This window comes from Ptychodera flava, chromosome 2 (genome assembly GCF_041260155.1).
Source record: "Ptychodera flava strain L36383 chromosome 2, AS_Pfla_20210202, whole genome shotgun sequence".
In the NCBI taxonomy this organism is placed as follows: domain Eukaryota; kingdom Metazoa; phylum Hemichordata; class Enteropneusta; family Ptychoderidae; genus Ptychodera; species Ptychodera flava.
In genome coordinates this window covers 33,131,417-33,149,774 of record NC_091929.1, presented here as the reverse complement: position 1 = coordinate 33,149,774, position 18,358 = coordinate 33,131,417, and the positions used below count along the sequence as shown (strand labels likewise).

The following is an 18,358-nucleotide window of genomic DNA, read 5'->3' as shown; positions in this document are numbered from 1 at the left end:
AGCAGATGCAGCTGCAGATGTATGCAGATTCTCATTATATTGTTTTCAGTATGAAATAACTTTTCTTAACGAATGGAACTGTGTTTGGAAAACATCTTAAGGAGCCACAAATATTCCTCTGATAGTACATGTATAGCTTTAAATTTGGTCATTGTCTCTTACCTTGCGGTGTAAAGTAACTCAAATGAAAGGTACGCCCTTGTGAGTTATGTATTGTTTGCCTCATTAAAAAATATATGATACATATTTCCTGTATTGTAATATAGTTCAGTCCTTTTGAACAGGGTCAGACTTCTTATTCAAAAGTATCTCGATTGACCCTATTATCAATATGAAATCTTTCATTTTTGAAATGCTTCATAATGCTTCAGCTCAAGTAATCAATATAGGTATGCCCTATGGTGTAAGAAATAAAATAGATATATCAAATAAGAAAAATAAATTCCGTCGACTCCGATCACCAGTAGTATTGTATCATCGTTTTTATTGACAGAATGCGGTGACACGCAGATCACTTATCAAATCGGACTTGAACATTATGTTATTTGGCTGCGCCTGATTTCAAATGTCTGCAAATCCTGCCATGCCGTTTTTTTAGGTATAAAGGTTCTTTGATTTTTTGGTTATTGAACAATTCTTTTTAAGAGTGGGGATTTTGTCTGTGATGTCTTGACTAGGTGAATATAGGTGTGAATATAGATGAGTTCGAATCCGATCGAAAATCTACAAAATCATTGCAGTACTTACTTTGCCTATTTATGGTTGTGGTCAGAATAGCAATACCCGAAGACGACTGAATCTTTCGTTCAAAAATTTGTAGACAGAAAGGTCAATTGTGTGAGGGCGCTCCAACACTCCAACACTTTTGGAGTGTGAGACGTTGCCCTTACAGGACTGTCGTATGACAAAGTCCCAATTGCATATAACTGTAGCCTATTTTGACATGTGAATTTACGCAGCCAACCTTACTTCCTTGTTCCAATAAAATTATCGAATGACAAGCATACAGATTGTCAGAATTGGCCAAGATGCCAAAAATAAACATTGTTTCGCCCTCATGTTATCAAACAACGTTCCTGGTCTACGCACACCATCTCTTAACGATTTTAAACTCAGTAAGTCGTCCTCTGTTGCCCTTACAATCCATGAATCTGGTTTCCTGTCACAGGAATAGTGTGCCACCTTGTCTAATTTGTTGAATTTTCACTTAAATAAGTTTATTCTACCGTACCAATTTATGCCCTTCCCATGGCGGAGTTCCCTGGGGGGGGAAGAATGAGCAAATTTAGACTTAACCATGGTATATGATCATATTAATGTCTAATCAAATATAAAATTGAAACAACTATTGCTATATTTCTTCGTCAAACTCTTAATAAACTATATATTTCTTCGGCATAGAATTGTAAAGGTGATACATCTGAGGATGTTTTGATTTCATGTTGAATGGGTATGTGATCACCAAATGTACTTTTCCAAGAGTATCAACACACGACAACAACTCGATTCGAATTTCAAGAACTTTATCCTGAATATATTGATTTAGGGAAAGTGATAGGCAATTGGAGAAATGAACGTAAAGTTGCCCAGACAAACGACTGATTTTCATGGATTTTTGTCAGATGGACATGCTCTGACGAAAATAACATCTGAAATTAATAGTAAAGCAGGGTTGCCGGTAACCGATCGAACCATAACCCCGTATCTGAAAGTGGAAGGCCCTTGTAACAGCCCTTGTTTCAAGCTTCCATCGTCCGATCTACAAAATTGACTGGTCCTGTGTCAAAATTGCCAGTCGACAAGTTTGCTTAGTCCCTCGCTTTTTCTGTTAATGCGTCATACCCCTACGAATCACTACCATAGGAAGGTGGATACATATATATTGTGCTTGTGACCCCAATATTTCGCTACATGTACACTCTTTGACCTGTGTAATGTCGAAAAAATGTTGCCTTCTGATTCTGTTTGTATAAGCACTTTTGATCTATTTTTTATTAGAAAATATATTTCACGTAAGTCTTTAGCCTAACACGCATAATTTGACACCGATTTCACGGCAGATTTGCTCAGTTTGTGTATTTTGGTTTGAACTCTCAAGGGTTTGCCGGCTATACTCACTTGGGACTGAAGCACAAAATGGAGGCACATTCGTATTTGTACACTGACACATTTACGTGGCAAATGTCGCGTGATTGATGTAGTACCAAGTTCACACAATCTAAATGTATGAGTAGCCTTACTTTTGTAGGGTCACACTGTATATTATAACGTACAGAAAGTGAAACGTCTAATCAAAAGCTTCAGTCTTCTTAACTGCGACAAAAGCGTTTGAGCACCGACGTTCTCTGTTGGTGACGAAATTGTACCTTTACCGCGAGCATTTTATTCTCAGAGCATGCGCACATTAAATTTATTCAGTTATCTTCTCTCTCCTTGAAAAGTTAAAATGGCTAAACTTACGACAAGAATACCCAATCATCTACTTGTGCCTATGTCAACTATTAGCATTTGTTGATGGTTTTAGCCTCGTTGTATCAGCTAATTTAAAGAAATTTATCTTTCAATGACGGTGGTTTACTTCATTACATATTCTCATGCAACTCCACCTTTTCACACGGATGAACCGATCATACGTCTTTTTAAATATACAGCAATCGACGCAAGGTCTCGTAAAGTCTCGTGAATGGAATGGACGGAAAATGTATTTTCAACACTGAGTCAGTTGTTTCTCAAATTTTATGGACAGGAACTAGGAGTTGATTCGATATGTCACATTTCCTTTCAAGTCAACATTTGCTTTGTGTACAATTGCGAAAGCAACTAATAATATATGCCTATATTTCGTCTACTTAAAACGTTATAGGATATTTAAAAAGAATTACAGCGCAAATTTGATTTAAGTTTGCTGTGGTGAAAAATACAAGCACATTTCGTATTTTCCAAACTGTTCCATTAACATTTCTCAGCTATCACTCTTGTAATGCTCAGAACAATTTGGTATCTGCTGTGTAAAATCTTGTATGGTATTCAGAATTCCCATCCACAGTCGATCAAAGGTATGTAACAATGTCCGAAATTAACGGAGAACTAATGAAATTGTCCGTTAATATGCGTTCTCTTGCGAGGGGATATAATGTCATTGAGTACTTTTAAATACTTTTTTAGAAATGCAAAACGATGTTAATCATTGTATGCTTTTAGTGCATTTCATGTTTGCTGAACGGCTCACTGTGTGAGATGTTGTATGTACAAATAATTCCGTAATGTTGGGTAAAATCGCAACACCTTTCAAAGTCACAGACTGTATTGGGCATGTCCGACAGGCTGAAGGTTTTTCCGTCATTGGGCAGACTTAAACAGCTTTTTTTAAAGCCTATAGTTGAAATATATTTTGTGTTTTCAGCTAAAAGTCACACGATAAACCACATTTTGCTACACTTCACGTTATCACATCATACAATAAGGAAATGACACAACATCTTGAAACATTCGGGTTTTGATAGTAAAAAGGCCAGATAAAGTTTGTGCGACAAATTAGCCAGCTTTCTAGCTAGACATTCTCATCTCGTGCTAATTACTGCCATCAATTCAACAGTTGGTGACTTTAAAATACATTGTTATGTCTAAGATTATGGTCAGCTTTCCTCATGCCGTGACTTATGGAACAACATGAAATACGCTGCAGTTTGGGACAAAATGCGAGATGTACGCAACAAGCGTTTGCATGCGTTTGGTAATTTCAGATGCCATATATGCAAACAACGAGAAAATACACTTCACATGCTAGACTTCATTTTGTGGCTATCGTAGAAACTACAAGAGCCATTGCCGCACCACTGACAAGTAGTTGTACAATTGGTGTGAGTGGCATCCCAGTATTTCCAGTATTACACAGATCCGTGTCGCAGCATTGCTGACAGCCGTACTGTTTTACATCTGAAATATTTCAAAAGTCAAATTCATAATCAAAGTTGCACTCAAGAAAGATGAGATACAAAAATACAGAAATACGATACATTAAAAATACAGAAAAGCATGCTTCTCAAATCGCAAAATGTTATGGAAAACTACACCTATGACCAGTTTTTATTGCCACTTCTTTTTTGTTTCACATAGGCAGCATAGCTTGCTACACTCGTCGGCTGGCATACGAAACTAGAATGTAGGCGGAATATAAACTTGTTTATCTTCAAAAAAGAAGTTTATATATATATATATATATATATATATATATATATATATATATATATATATATATATATATATATAATATATATATATATATATACAAACTAATGAAATCTATAACTTAAGTTTCATGCATCTTGCAATCCTGAGGATTGCAAGATGCATGAAACTTAAGTAATAGACTTCATTTATAACGCTCTGCTTTGGCATTGAGCACTGTAATTTCGCACGAGGACATCTGTATACTTCGAGATATATATATTTGTGTCAAATATTATCATCTCCGATTCCAAATGTGCAAAAGCAATGATATATTTTTGTATAAAATATATAATATATATATATATTATATATATATATATATATATATATATATTTATCACATACATAGACCCCGTTATTCCTATAGTATGACATAACACAATGGTAATACGGTTTACAGGATTTCCGTATACCCCTTCTTCTGACGTCCGTATGTAGGGGTATACGGTCGGAACTACTTTAATTAAACCTGTCAATGAACACCTGTTTAATATCAGAAAAATTCTCACAGGGAAATGAAGCGGGTTGTGGAGCATTTGGAAATGCAATGGTCAAGAGCATCGAGAAGGAAATAAAATGAGAAAATATTTGCACCGATTTTTGTTCGAATCTTTCATATTTCAATGGCGCGAAAATGAGGACACGATCGTCTGCCCCTAAAATTTTAGACAAAGTGAGCAATGTCGTCAACCGAGCGTTACGTTGCCGTGTCCCAGGGCGAAATTGATGCATTCATAACCAACCAGCGCAAATCGAACACCATCAAAACAACAAATAATGCAGTTAGGCAACTGATTAAGTTTCTAGCAGCAACGGAGGATGGTTTTGATGCCGAAATTTTCAATTTGTCACCTGAAACTTTGGATTTGTACCTGTCAAAGTTCTTCATTGGAGCGAGACAAAGCGATGGGACAGAATATGAACCGGACACTTTGACAACTTATCAACGGGGCATCGACAGGTATTTATCGGAGAACGGGTACAAATTTTCCATATGCCGGGATGCAGTATTTGCGAAATCTCAGGAGGCGATTCGAGCCAAACGATCTGATCTGAAAGCAAAAGGTAAAGGAAACAAATCCCGTGCCAGCGAACCCCTGACGGACAATGAAATCCTGATGATGCGCGAAAAAGGGGTGCTCGGAAACCATTCACCAGAATCGTTACTGTTTACAGTGTGGTGGAATAATACCAAACTATTGGGATTTCGAGATCAGATCAATGAAAACAAGAAATTGCTGTGGGGAGATATCAAATTAAAAGTTACAGCTTCGGGCAGAGAGTACGTTGAATTTAATGAACGCGACAACAACAAAACCCGCTCCGGACAATATGCCATCAATCGTCCGTATTCACCCAAGATGTTCGCCGTTGACAACAAAGCCATATGTCCGATCGAAACCTATAAGCTGTATCGTGACCATCGACCTGTTGAAATGTGTACGGACGACTCACGTTTTTATCTCGCCATCAATTACAAGCCATTGGCAATATTTGGTATAAGCGACAGCCAATGGGGAAGAACAAATTAGAAAACATCGTGCAGACTATGGCCGAGAGAGCAGGTATACCGGGGCGTAAAACCAACCACAGCGCACGGAAAACAGCCATCCAAAAGCTCCACGATAGTGGCATCCCACCAACCCAAATAATGCAGCTTTCTGGTCATCGAAATGTTCAGTCAATCAATTCCTATGCCGTCAACTCCCTTCCCCAGCAAGAGCTCATGTCCGACATTTTGGTGGGCTTTGATAACGACCGGCAGTTGGCGATACCAACCGCACAGCCGAACGCTTCGTCGATTCCTCGTAACGCTCTGCCCCATGGTCCTGTGTCAGAAAATACGTCAACGCTCCCGACAAGTCACGTCTACCCAGCTCAATCCGGTTTGAATTCAAGTTCTGGGCAATGTGCTCTGGCAGCTGCAGCAGCGGGAATGTTTACAGGTGCTACGATGACGGGCTGTACCGTGAACGTTACAATAAATGTCGCTGGGTCGTCAGGGTTTCCGCAGCCACAACGAAGACGAAGGGCAGTCATATATGACACTAGCGATAGCTCACAGGAATGAACGTTGAATGACCAAGTTTAAACATTTCACAATCCAGCTTGTTGAAAGACGTGTTTTTTCATTCATGATTGCAAAGCAGTTTCATGTTTCTCTGTTTAGATAACCTTGAATTGTCGCATCGTTCTGTGTTTACATATTGGAGCGTTCGATTTTGACAGAAGCGGCCATTTGTTCATGTAATTTCCATTTTGACAGCGTAGTTGTATAATAATCGACAAAAACTCTGAAATATACAGTTAAATTATGGCTTTATTGTTATTTTGATACCGAAGTAAAGGTTTCACATTTTTCTGTTATTTTAAATGAGTAAGGCAAGCGACAGTTTCTGAGTTTGATCACAGAATAACAATTCATCAAAGCAAGATTTTGAACCGCGTGGTCATTGCAATATTGACAATATGAAAAAATAGTTTTGACGTCCGCACTGTACCTTAAAATCAAAATGTTGAATATGACGACACTGTGTCATTGTCCTTTCACCAGTTCCCTATGATCAGCTGCTATATCCATTTAAAGAAAGCTATATCCATTCAAACTTAGTAAGCATTATGGTTTTAGTCAGTAGGATAAAACTGACCGGCGTGGGCCGGTGCAATGTCCTGAACCAGCTGGGACCGCATAACTTCATCCGCCTTATTGACACAATAAAGTTCCACATAATATTGTACCGTAAAAGCCAATTTTATTCAAAATTAAAAATAATTGGGTCTATGAATGTGATAAATATATAATCTCCCAGTATTCCTCACTCGTGTGACGTCATCGAAGACTCGGGTTCCCCCCACATAGCTGTATCCCTCCTCGCCTACCGGCTCGGAGGGATACTGCCGCTATGTGGGGGGAACCCTCGTCTTCGATGACGTCACACTCGTTCGGAATACTGGGAGATTATATATAAATATATATATATATATATATATATATATATATATATATATATATATATATATATATATATATATATATATATATATATATATATATATATATATATATATATGAAAACTGTAGGAATTCAGGTGATCCCCAGTGGAGCGTGGAAGGGGTGAAGATAGAAGAAACTTGGGTTGACACACACCACCACACCTGGTTGTTAGGTTCCAAACGTATTTATTATACCTCAAACACAACGTTTCGCTCTAAATTTAGAGCTTCTTCAGGTGTTTTCTACAATAAAAAGTACGAACATGAAAATTACAATGGTTGAATTGTGTAGGAAAACGAGCAATGTAGAGTTATAAGTCTGTGAAAATCTGGAAATGTACATGAATGACAGGAGAGAGACTAAAAAATTACAATGGTTGAATTGTATAGAAAAACGAGCAATGTGGAGTTACAAGTATCTGAAAATCTGTAAATGTACATAAATGAAAGGAGAGAGAGACTAACCTCGAGGTTGTGAGTACGGTCAAAACTGTCTGGACCTACGCCGAGAGCTGGAAATTGGCGCGCTGAAGTCCAGGGGGTCCCTTTAAATACTCAAAAGCTGGTATGTGGGGGCGCTGTTAAATGCTATGTAAATTTTGGGCGAATGTTTAGGCCAGCTGGAGACAGTGTGAACATTCTACAACAATCGCTGATTGAACGGGATTACCCTCACAACCTCGTCAAAGAACAAATAAATAGAGCGAAATCAATCCCCAGGCCGGCTCTCCTTCAGTACAAAAACAAACAGGGAGACTGTCGAATCCCACTAGTCTCGACATATAATCCCCGTCACCCTAACTTGAAATTCATCATGTCCTCGAACCTCCCAACACTCCATAAGTCATCAAGATGTAAAGAAGCCATCCCTAACATGCCAATTATATCATATCGACGCAATGTTAACCTCAAAGACCTCCTTTATCCGCTCGAATATTAACAGCGCCGGTGAACCCAGCCCCGGTTTCACCAAATGTTAATCTACGAGGGGTTGCAACATTTGCAAATATACCCTTAATACATCACAGTTCCAAAGCACAGTCAACAAGAAAAACATACACAATCAGAAATGCCATCAGCTGCAACAGCAAAAACGTTGTATACCTCCTCACATGCCAACGCTGCCATAAACAATATGTAGGGGAAACTAAAACATCTCTCAGACTTCGTTTCAATAACCACCTCTCCCCAGTGCGTCATAAAAAAGATACCCAGGTCGCCATACATTTTAATTCTGATCAACACAGTATCAGTGATGTTTCAATAATTGGCATCATCCAAGTCAATAAACAGGATGACAAACTACGCAAACATTTAGAATCACAATGGATCAAAAAACTTGACACACTGTCTCCAGCTGGCCTAAACATTCGCCCAAAATTTACATAGCATTTAACAGCGCCCCCACATACCAGCTTTTGAGTATTTAAAGGGACCCCCCTGGACTTCAGCGCGCCAATTTCCAGCTCTCGGCGTAGGTCCAGACAGTTTTGACCGTACTCACAACCTCGAGGTTAGTCTCTCTCCTGTCATTCATGTACATTTACAGATTTTCAGATACTTATAACTCTACATTGCTCGTTTTCCTACACAATTCAACCATTGTAATTTTCATGTTCGTACTTTTTATTGTAGAAAACACCTGAAGAAGCTCTAAATTTAGAGCGAAACGTTGTGTTTGAGGTATAATAAATACGTTTGGAACCTAACAACCAGGTGTGGTAGTGTGTTTCAACCCAAGTTTCTCATATATATATATATATATATATATATATATATATATATATATATATATATATTATATATAAGTACACTTTGTGTGTATGAGTCTGTGTACCTGTCTGTCTGTCTGAGTATGTGTGTCTGTCTGTCTTTGTCTGTTGTACTCTTTCTTCAACTTGTTTGAAATAGATATATTAATTTTGTTACCTCCTTCTGTATAATCATCACATCCGTTGAAACAGCTTGATGCGTCCGTGCACGATCTGTGGTATCCTACAACGATTCCGTCCGCCTCGTATCGAGAAACCTACGGGGCAAGAAACGAAATTACATCAAGGACCACTCTGTATAATTAGGGGTTATTACACGAAGTTTGTGCGATACCGCGTCGTTTTCGAGTGATGAGTCCATATTTTGACGAGACAAAATACGGACACATCACTCAAATTCGACGCGGTATCGCCCTGACTTCGTGTAATAATCCCTTTATCATAATGCATGATTTGGTTATGACTGTTTTCCCACAGACGCTCCGAAATTAGCGATGAAATCAAATTGAAATCGACCTTGCTTTCTCCAGGCTGTACTTATAAAAATTTGGTTGCTAAGGAGTGATGACAACCCTATCACTTCTTGATATTATTCCGCTATTGGGACCATTCCACTTCAAAGGAGGGTTTATGGATAACTTTTAAAGCGAACAATTTAAATATTACGATGTCGACACAGGTTTTCACAATTTGAAGGAGATTTGCTTTTAGTTTAAATTACGGTGGATGTAAAACATAGGCTGGAGTGTGTAAAATAGGTGTGTTTTCGTGTTTTGATACATAACCTCATCCCTACGTCAAAGTTATGAGGCCGCCAAAATCGGGTCAAAATACTCGCGCCACGCCAGCGTTCGATTTCAAACTCGATCGAGTATGAACAACTGAAAGTGTGGAGCTAACAGCTCTGCGACATTGTTTGAATGCACAGTGGATATAATACCCGTACCAGTCAGTTTATCTCGAAGAATTATTCATGTCGCCAGACGGCATATATGCCGAATTTACCATCTTAGTAAGCGGATTAGGGAAAGCATGAAGTGAGTACACTATAAGCTGTAGTGTCGTAACTCGTTCTTGATTTTGTTGCTGTACGAATAAAACATTTTAAAGGTATTTCCGTCGTCTGCTCGTATATTATTGTCCCTGGCTTTGCCTAAATAGAACTAAACCTCCTTTAACAACCTAAGCGAAAGTTTGCTTTTCCTAGATCTAACATTGTATCTGAAACCCGCACCACACCGGTGCCACCAGACACGATCATGATCTGTGAATCTCACTGACAAGGACAAATCGGAAGTATTATGTGCACCTTCAACCTTGTCTGTCGCGAGTATTTTCAGTGCCGTTTGATTTTTGTGGCTCATTTACAGCTGTAAACGATGTAATTCACCGCCCAGATACTTAAGCTCATCCATCACGATGCACTATCAACCGATATCTTACATGTAATCTTCAGCAGCGTAGACGGCATGAAAACACTGCACCGCCACTGGACCGGCCGTGGGACGATGACAGGTGTCGGCAAATGATACACATTTTCAATACGTTTGTTTTTTTATGTTTTGGTACAAACTGTACTTGTGTAACGCCCCTCCCTGTAGAGATTTTATCTTGAAGCGTCCCTCACGTGACCAAGGCGTGTGAAGGTCATTGACTCAGATCGTACGAGAAGCAGATAAGAAATAGTGTGATAGTTAATTAATTATTGGTTAAGATTTCAATGAGAACAATCGAGAACGGGATATTCCGTGGTGTGATCTTATTCAATCTTAAGAAACAATCAAAGATTTGACGGGAAAATTATCACGTGATAACTTTTGTAATTATGCAATTTTGAAGATGTATTTTGTAGAGAGCTTAGACTAGAAGACGAGTTCAGAGCTGAGACGTTGAACGACACGGTCGCCATCTTGAATAAAGTGTTACAATCTACATCTTGGTGTGTCAGCTTCAGATACTGAAAGCATTTCGATCCAGACTGGTACCTCAACTCGTAAATTCCCCTAAATACGAGCGTAGCACTTGTGCCTAAGTGCAATGCCCATGAACTGACTGCAAACAACGGAATTTTGACCATAATCATAATGACGTTTCGTAGTGTCATGTATCTTATTCGCTCTGCTGTTTTATATGCACATATACCTATGAAGGTCATGCATACCAGCGAAGGTCACGCGTACACGTCGGTGTTAGTAGTTCGGCTACAGTGAAAATATCATTCGTATTTTCACTAGTTAAAATATGGGTTCATATCAGTACCGTCTGAACAATAGAAGAATGGCAATACAGGCATAGCTTGTATGATATGCTAAAGAAGACCCACAGGCATACGTACAGCCCCTGATATATTGATATTCTACTTCACTCAGGGACAAACAAAACACACGGAAAAGAAGGATGGGTACTTTTATTTGACCTACCGAGCAACGGGGATCGGTAATTACAGAACTGCAATTGCTACCACTGTCTTCAAAAACCCGTCTGACAGCCAGTAATTCCTTCGCAATCATAGCACCTTAAGGCGATTGACACTTTCCAGGCAACGCCTGCGGTTTGAAACAAAAAATATTGAAGTTATTTCAGCATCATAATCATCACAACCATTGTATCATGGTACTCACGTACTTACGTATTTGCATACTTCATGACCTTTTAGAATTAATCGGTGGTGATTATTGTTCATTAATATGTTTATCATCATACTTTCAATGAAGTTGCAAACATATGGCAAAGGTTCAAATTTACACATAACTGCAATATATAATGATACACTTGAGCATTTTCAGTTCATATCTGGTAAAATGTTGATTTTGAGCAAGTAAGAAATTGAATCCACGTTGATAAAAGATAAATCTCGCTTCACAAATTAGCATACGCATCGTCTTAATTAGAGGCAGTTGCAATTATAAATGATATTGATATCAATGCAAAGGTGTAAATCGTAGTACTGGATCCACGTTGAGAAAGAATTTACGTACTGGAAAAAGAGTAGAGGACCACAAATTGTGCACTGAGGAACATCATTTTTGACCCTGATTGAAATAAGATATGAACTCCGAACTAGTACCCGTTTCAAAAATTGGCTAGGATTTTGATTGAGTTTTATTGTACGATGGTATTCAGCATCTCTCTTTTTTACAGAGCGACACATTATTTACCACTACTTACCAAGGATTACTAACACCAACGCTACTCGAGACATTGCTATCTGCCTGTCGATTGATAATATGGCGGTTGACGCTTAAAATAAAGAAAAGCAGGTAAAACATGAGGCCTAATTCTTAGATTCTCTCTCTCTCTCTTTCTCTCTCTCTCTCTCTCTCTCTCTCTCTCTCTCTCTCTCTCTCTCTCTCTCTCTCTCTCTCTCTCTCCATGAAAGAGGGGTTGCAATCTTTTCTATACTTAACTGATAATCTTTTCTTACTTATAAGGAATACATCTTGACTGGAATGTGTACTTTAGAATAATAATAGAACTTAATTGCTGTATTGTGTATGCACGCTCAACGTTGTATGACAGAGTAGTTTGCGTAAATATGAGAGTTGATCATTACATGATTGTACTATATATATTAGCTTAAATTTGAAAAGATAGCAGAACTTTTTAAAGGGCTAATGCATGTATTAAACGAAACTGCCATTACTGCATACCTAGACATAGAATTAAACTTGTCCTCTGTACTTTACAGTACTAAGCTTAGTGGTTTTCTTTATTAGCTTTTATAACAATATATCTGCTTTACTGCAATACATAATGTGGCATATAACTGCAGGGTGACAGATCGTTGTAAGAATATATTAATGATCACAATGTAACAGATGACCCGGTGCTAAACTTTCATGCTAAATATTGTCTTACAAAAAATACCAGACCTCAAAAAAAAAAAAAAAAAAAAAAAAAAAAAAAAAAAACGAACACGGCAATGTATTGACACGTTATATGCAACGATTTCTTGGTAACTTTATAAGTGGGTGGTAATAAATTGTCTCTCATAACATAAAAATCGTGCAGTGTGAATGTTATGTTATGTAATACTATAAGAGACGGATCATCAGATCTTGGAAAGTGGGGGTGGTCACAATACAATTTTGAATAATTTTAACGATTGTAATTATTTCCAATGAGTCACGAGGCTGTTCGAGGTTGTCACAATCAGATTGTGAATTTTTTTTACGATCGTAATTTTTGAATTTCTTTTCCAAGAGAGTCACGATGTGCTATTTTTGTGTAAGTAACTGTTAGATTTTCAATTTTCGTATTCTTATCTTATATTTTTATATTTCAAACTAGTCTGAAGATTTTTCCCAAGTTTTAGCTTTGAATTTTTTTCTGTTTTTGACCATCCCTCCCAAAATCTAATGGTACATCCCTAAATAAATTATCTTGCATTGGACCGTCTGCAATACGGTAAGCTTAATTAGTCTTAATGTATGACTTGAGAAGCCGCCAATACTGCCATGTGTAAATAAATTCTACACGATTATATCAGCCAACAACAAAGCAATCGTTTCCTCAAAAGTTTAAATATTGTCTTGAAGGAGGTCACGCGTAGTCAAAACATCACCATATATCCACACACATCCTGCGATCATATGTCCCGAACGCATAATTTACGAACGTTTATGCAGATCTGCCGGTGTTGTTTGGGCTACGTCTGACTTCCTTCCAGGCAATGTTTCAACTTCGAACGGTTGATTTCTTTGAGACCGCCTGATATTACCTATTAACAATATTTGCAGCAGACAGAGTTTAGACAGTAAGTCTAGTCCCCTTATTGCGAACGTTTAGGACTGGACATAAATTACAGGGGGGTGGGCCGGTGTTTTCGAAACACCGCTGCATAAAAAATAGTGATCCTTCAAAAATTCATCCACAAAAATTAGTGACCCTCCCCCTTATCTGTCCATGAAAATAAGTCACCCTACCCTGTTACTCAATACCCCAACAAACCCGCAATGTGTTCAAGACCCCGTTCTGACTTGCTATACAAATGCGGCCGATATAACGCTTTGTCCAAAAAATATCAAATCATATGTGTGTGATAATTCATGTAAATTTACTTTGCTTGAAATGGCAGGTACAAAGTGCATACGTGTACAAAAAATGTAATATTTAGATTTCATCGATAATGTTGAATAACTATACATGGTAGTCGACTATAAGAAAACTATTAACGTGTATTTTCCTATATAAAACTAGCAATATCTGTTCATCTATAGATGTTTAATAACTGATGTAAATATACTTGATTAGCATGGGTTGTTTACAAGTGCACATGTGAACAAGATATTTAATTTTGGAATTTCGCTCAAAATGTTGATCCACTATACATAGGGTGGTCTATGACAAAACGCAAAAAGTTTTTTTTCCACAATTAAAAATATATGCACTATCTGTGCATAAATGGAACTAGCTGTGGAAACGCAGCTATCTGTTGGTGGGGTAGCGGGGATCGCTATGCGGGTCAAATGTCAACCCCGCCACGGATAGCTGCGGGCCAACTACCATCGAAAGTGGGTCCATTACGCCGACACAACATGTATCGGAACTTTGAACGGCAAAATAAACCAAAGTGAGCGTAATTCAATAAAATGACCTATACCTGCCTGACCCCTGACTATTGCTCATTCCCTAACTCCTTTTGTGAACAAAATTTCTGGTTCGTTTACGTAATTCAGCTGATTTTCCAAGGAGTACTCAAGATTTTCACTCCAGCAGCGAACTTTGACTTCTATTGATATGCTAATAAGGACGTCGCTCGTTCGAACGTGATCCTTATTAGCATATCAATAGAAGTCAAAGTTCGCTGCTGGAGTGAAAATCTTGAGTACTCCTTGGAAAATCAGCTGAATTACGTAAACGAACCAGAAATTTTGTTCACAAAAGGAGTTAGGGAATTAGCAATAATCAGAGTTCAGGCAGGTATAGGTCATTTTATTGAATTACACTCACTTTGGTTTATTTTGCCGTTCAAAGTTCCGATACAAGTGGTGTCGGCGTAATGGACCCACTTTCGCTGGTAGTTGGCCCGCAGCTATCCGTGGCGGGGTTGACCTTTGACCTGCATAGCGATCCCCGCTACCCTGCCAACAGATAGCTGCGTTTCCACAGCTAAAATGGAACCTGAACAATCGACATAATTGTATTTGATTAGAAGAGAGAGGGTGGTAACATGTGCATCTGTGTACAAGAACTTTGTTTTTGGAATTTCCCCAAAAATGTTGATCCATTACACATTGTAGTCTGTGACAAACTATGAACAATTTTTTTTAAATACAAAACTTGGCAAATCTGTGTATTTATGTATGCTTGATGATTGATATTTATGTTCTTGATTAGACTAGAGTGGTTACAAGTGCATGTGTGTGCAAGAAATTTGATTTTGGAATTTCACCGAAATGTTGATTCATTATACATGTCAGTCTATCATTACACCCTTGAACAATTGCTTTTCCAATACAAAAATAGAAAAATCTGTGCATTTATGTACACTAGATTATTGGTATCAATGTTCATGATTAGACTAGAGTGGTTTCAAGTCAATGGTTGTGCAAGAAATTTGATTTTGGAATTTCACTGAAATGTCGATTCACTATACATGGCAGTCTATGATGAAACTATGAATTTGTTTTCCAACACAAAACTAGGTAAATCTGTGCATTTATGTACACCTAAGTATTAGTATTAATGTTCATAATAGACTAGAGTGGTTTCAATTCCATGGTTGTGCGAGAAATTTGATTATGGAATGTCACCGAAATGTTGATTCACTATATATTGTACGCTTTGAGGAAACTACAAATAACTCATAGGTATCTGATCCTTAATTGTTATTCAAAAGTTGTTCGACCTGAAGCATCCAGTTGTTATGATGACACTGTGCACTATTCTGAATAGTTTGTATTCTGTCAATGTCCTCAAAAGTAAAAAAAAATGTACATACAGCGACATGAACGTTTGACAGCGACCTATACGCAATGTATTGTCAAAGGGAGAATGATATCAAATAAGTGATCTCCAAAATTGTTATTGAAAGAGTCATTATATGGGACAGTTATGCAGAGTAGAGGAGTTGGATAAGTAGAAATCATGACAAATTAAATCAATATGGCTGCTTTGATCAACAATACATCGTTTATTATACACAAAAACTTGCGCCCGAAGGCGCGCCGAAAATGGAAATGGCAGAACAATGAAAGTGCCTGGAGGTATTTTTTCTTTTTTCAGTATTCCATATTCTTCAATACGTGCAAATGCAATTTCAGATTTGATGCACGAAAAAGGTGACCCTCCCCATAGGCTTGCATACAATTTTATGACCCTTCAAAAATGCTTGCGCGAAAACTGGCGACCCGTCCCCCAAAATTACCGCCCCCTGTAATTTATGTCCAGTCCCTTAACACAAACCACATTGAAAAACACTGGGTCATAAATTTTACAAACGACCTGTCAGCTGATGTATCTCGTACTGTTAGTAATTACATACAATAAGCAACGATTAGCGGAACTAATGCAAAAACGCTTTGATATCTACTTAAAAGACCACAAAACACTACTGAAGTGTACGTGGCTATTCTATAACTATTTTGACAATAATAGTCGCGCCAGCGGCTATCTGTCTACGCAGAACACGATTGGAATAGACATCAAATCAGGTCCAATAATCATTATAATTCATCTGTTTTTCTTTTTAAGTTACACACTTGTTTCTAAGAGTATATTGTATTATTATACATCTACCATCGAGAACAATAGGATTTAGCGTGCGCTAAAAAAAGCCGTACGGAACGCCCGTTCCGTAACACGTACGGTTTCAAGGCGCCCCATCCCTGCGGCTGTATCTGCGCGTCCACTGTTGAACGGTTTCAAGGGACCATTGGACGAGTGCCAGAACATGTCTCGCGCGCGGATACTTTGTAGTGCAGTGAACACACTCCAAAATTTGGAAGCGCGTCCGAGATAGTGTTCCACACTGGCGCGATAAAATCGGAAGAAAAATTGTTAGCATTGCACGAAAATGGTCATGACTCTGGCAATATAATGCCCCAGCCAGGAATGTATAATATTAGGTTATCACGAAAATACCGCAAAGGATGCACTCGGACATTGGCGCCACGCATCGCCCTCCGCTTCGCGTCGGGCGATACGCTGCGCCAATGTCCTAATGCATCCTTAGCGGTAGTTTCGTAATAACCTCATAATATCGCAAAAGTCAACTATAGGGAATCTAAAACTTTTAAGAAATTTGAAAAATATAAATATCCAATTATCCCAAATTAGTTCAAATCGTGTTTCATGTTCAATATGCTATTCGAGTCGCCGGAAATGATCCCGACAAATTTATAGACGGCACCAGGAAAACAAATACGAAAAAGGGATGTTATTGCTTTTAACACGTCATAATTAATAATAATAATAATAATAATAATAATAATAATATAATATTACATAGTCTATATTTAACCTGCGCATGCGTAGTCAGTCACTGGTGTGACTATTAATTGATAGCACAATCCTAGAAGTCGCCAAGCTCTTGCTGGGAGGGAACACTCGGGCCAAAATAGGTTCCAGGTGTACCTTTATAGTTCAAACTGTACGTAATAAATTCACTCTCTTTTGAACGAGGCTCAAAGTGAACATTTTGGCCAAAAATCAATTCAAAACCGTAGCGTATATATCAAATGATAATTAGAAGGATTTTTCAGTCGTAAAAAATTGTGATAGAATCGAAAACAGAATTGAAGAGTATTCATAGAATCGACATTTCCCTGGTCAAAAGTCTGTCTGAACGAAATAGTGGTCTCATTATAGTGCCATCTTTGTAATATATACCTCCCCGTTGCAATGGCCTAAACCGATCCTCTTTAAGGTAGAACGCACCTCGGGACAGACATTCAGACTCTCAAAATTTTACAATTCTCTTCTGATATACCAAATGCGGGGGTTCATTTTAAAGCTCTTGGTGAAAGAAACTTCTTACCGGCTTAGTTTTTCGAAATTGGAAAATTTTTATTTTTCTCCATAGAGTTAACACAGGGATGGCGGCCATTTTGAATTTCTAATATCGGTAAATCTTGGGTAATTTATTTCTCTAGTATAAAAATTTGCACGGTGACCCCCCTATTTTTATTCTGATTTTGAAAGAGAATGATTGAAAGATCCCTTGAGGAAAGTTAGAGCAAAAGTTTAAGTCTTTCACTTTTGAGGTGCACATTACCTTAAGTGCTGATCAGCCCAAATTACAAAATCGGCTCCGTTTGTGACAAGTCAGATCATTGCCTACATTCCTAGGCCTATGGCAGTATTTCTATTTACCCTACAATTAACCAGCTGTCCCTGTTGTCCTGACACTGCCAGACGC

The 18,358-nt window shown here is 38.1% G+C and overlaps 1 long non-coding RNA gene across 1 annotated transcript; it reads right to left on the bottom strand.

The window, feature by feature from the left end:
* Positions 1-2,747: 2,747 nt before the first annotated feature.
* On the bottom strand, positions 2,748-11,544 carry LOC139148018 (uncharacterized). The gene is made up of 3 exons (XR_011555853.1): positions 11,418-11,544; positions 9,155-9,254; positions 2,748-3,936 (listed from the first exon to the last, which is right to left on the bottom strand). It is a non-coding gene; the product is annotated as an uncharacterized lncRNA (long non-coding RNA).
* Positions 11,545-18,358: the final 6,814 nt, after the last annotated feature.